This window comes from Strix uralensis, unplaced genomic scaffold (genome assembly GCF_047716275.1).
Source record: "Strix uralensis isolate ZFMK-TIS-50842 unplaced genomic scaffold, bStrUra1 scaffold_242, whole genome shotgun sequence".
NCBI lineage: Eukaryota > Metazoa > Chordata > Aves > Strigiformes > Strigidae > Strix > Strix uralensis.
In genome coordinates, this window is record NW_027436843.1 from 132,501 (window position 1) to 135,000 (window position 2,500).

A 2,500-nucleotide genomic window follows, 5' to 3' on the forward strand; every position below is an offset into this window, starting at 1 on the left:
GGTCGGTGTCGGGGCCGCCGCGCGCCCCCCCCGCCGCGCCACACCCTGCTTCTCGCCTCGGCTGGGCTCCGCCGCCGGCGGGCGTCCGGCTCCGGGGACCCGAACCCCTCTCCCCGCAGCCTCACCCGACGGCAGTCCGCTGCCACCACCGGGGAGGCGGGGGGGGGTGGAGGCTGAGGGCCCTCCCGGAGTGCCGGGGCGCCGTCGGTCCGAGCGCGAGCGGCGGTGTGTAGGGGGAAAGGGGGATGGTCGCCGGCGCGGGGTGCGTGAGGCGCGACCCCCCCGCCGGCCGAGCGGAGGAAGCCTGCTCGGGCGCGTCGGCGGGAGGGGATCGGCGAGAGCAGCGGTGGCGACGGGCTGGGCGCGGCCGGCGCGAGCCCGGCGAGAGGGGCGGGCGGCGAGAGAGCGCCTCGCGGGGTCGGGGGAGGCGGCTCCCCCGGCCCTTCCCGCACCACCGCGGCGGGCTGCTGCGGAGCAAGCCCGCCGGGGCCGGCCGGCCGCGCAGGGCCGAGGCCGCCGGGCGTTCCGGGCTGGCGCGTGGCGCCCGCCTTGGGCGGGCGAGGCGCCGCGCCGGGCCGTGTTCCCGCGCGCCAGCGGGCGGCCCGAGCCACGGCTCTCCTCCCGGGCGCAGCGCCGGGCTACTGAGGGAAACCCCGGGCCCCGGGCCAGGAGGACGTGGTGGTGGCGGCGGATGTCGGGCGCGCCCCCGCGGGCGGACGCTCCCCCGAGGGCGGCAGCGGGGGAGGCACCCCCGCGGGGCCCTTCAGGTCGTTTCCCTCACCCCAGGGCCAGGTACCTAGCGTCCGCGCCTCCGCGGCCCTCCCTCGGCTGAGCCCGGGGGTCGAAGGCCGCGGAGCCGGGCGGAGGTTTAAAGACTCGGGCGGCGCGGTGCGACACCCGCGGGGCCGGGCCCCCGGCCGTGCGGCGGTTGAGCCTCCAGGGGCGGGAGTTGCTCCCGCGCAGGCCCTGGCCACGGCGGCCGCCGCCCGTGCTGGGGGTTGTCCCTCGGGCAGCCGCGCCGGGGAGGGGTGTCCCCCCTGCCCCCCCTTCTCCGCGGTCCGGTCTCGACGGAGAGGCCGCGGCGCTGGTCCGGCCGCGGCCGGGCCTGTCTTGCCTCGAAACGGGGGAACCCCGGCGAGGGGAGTGTGGGCTCTCTTGCCGGGGCGATGGCGATTCCCCGCGGTGGGGTCTCGCCGGGCGGGGCGGCCTCGCTGGGCCGCCGCGTCTCCGGCGGCGCGCAGCGGCGCGCTGTGGCTCCGCGCCTTGCCCGCGCACCCCCCCCCCCACGCCCCGGCCAAGGGGGGGCTCCGCCGGCGTCCAGCCGCTAGCCGCCGGGGGAAGGGGCGGCGCAGCCCCGGGCCCGAACGGCGGCGGCGCCGCCGCTGCTCGGCGTGTCGGCCGGCGGCTGCCCGGTGCCGGCCGCGCGGCCGTCCCTGTCCCGGGCCGTGCCCGTCGCTTCGCAGTCGCCTTTCCCGGTGTCGGTCAGGTGAGGCCGGGTGGGCGGCCGAGGGGCGTTCCCCGTCCCGTTCTCCGCGCGGAAGCGGGGAGAGGGGGCGTCGCCCCCGGCTCAGCGGCGTCCGCCTTTCGCCTGGCGCGTGCCTGCGGAAGGGGCCGAGACGAGAAGCGACGGCGGCGGTTTCGGGGAGGGCAGCCGTTGCGGTGCGGTGGCCGGGCGGCGGTCCGGCGGAGCGCCGGGCGGCGGCGGCGGCGAGTCGCCGTCTCGGGTTCCGGCGGTGGCCGGCCCGTCCGGTCCGGTGTGGTGCGGCGGCGGCGCCGCGCGGGGAGTTCCCGGCGGGGCGAGCCGGGGTTGGGGCGCGGGGGAGAGCCGGCTGTCGCAGCGCGGTGCTCGGCGGCGCGGAGGCGCGCGCGGAGCCAGCGGGGGCACGCCCCGCTGCTGCCCGGGCGGCGGGCAAGCATGCGTGTTTGGCCCCCACCCCCCCCCGAGCGAGAGGCGGGCAGGCTGGGCGCGGTCGGGCGCGCCGCGGCCCTCCGTGCGGAGGCCGGGCCGAGCCCGGGCGCCTGGGCCGCCTCCGAAGCGAGCAAGGTGCTTGTTTTTCCCCAGGTCGGTCGGGAGCGCGGGCTCCCCGGCCCTTGCCGTTCGGAGTGTAACCGTTCCTTCCCTTTTGCCCCCTCCATCCCTCCTTCCTTCTCTCCGTGTGTGCTGGTACGGTCATCCGAGGCGAGGCGCGACCGTCGCTCGCCGTCGTCGCGTGCCCCCTCCGCGCGTGCGGAGGGGGGCGGGCGGGCGGGCGGCGGGCCGTCCTCCGAGAGAAGGGGCCGCTTTTGCGGGAGCGGTCCCGGCCCCTCCGCGCGCGCGGGGCGGTGCCGAAAGGCAGACAACTCTTAGCGGTGGATCACTCGGCTCGTGCGTCGATGAAGAACGCAGCTAGCTGCGAGAATTAATGTGAATTGCAGGACACATTGATCATCGACACTTCGAACGCACTTGCGGCCCCGGGTTCCTCCCGGGGCTACGCCTGTCTGAGCGTCGCTTGACGAT

At 79.0% G+C, this 2,500-nt stretch overlaps 1 non-coding gene across 1 annotated transcript; it reads left to right on the plus strand.

Moving 5' to 3' along the window:
* Positions 1-2,338: 2,338 nt before the first annotated feature.
* LOC141938677 (5.8S ribosomal RNA) lies at positions 2,339-2,491 on the plus strand. Its single transcript, XR_012627346.1, has one exon. It is a non-coding gene; the product is annotated as a 5.8S ribosomal RNA (ribosomal RNA).
* Positions 2,492-2,500: the final 9 nt, after the last annotated feature.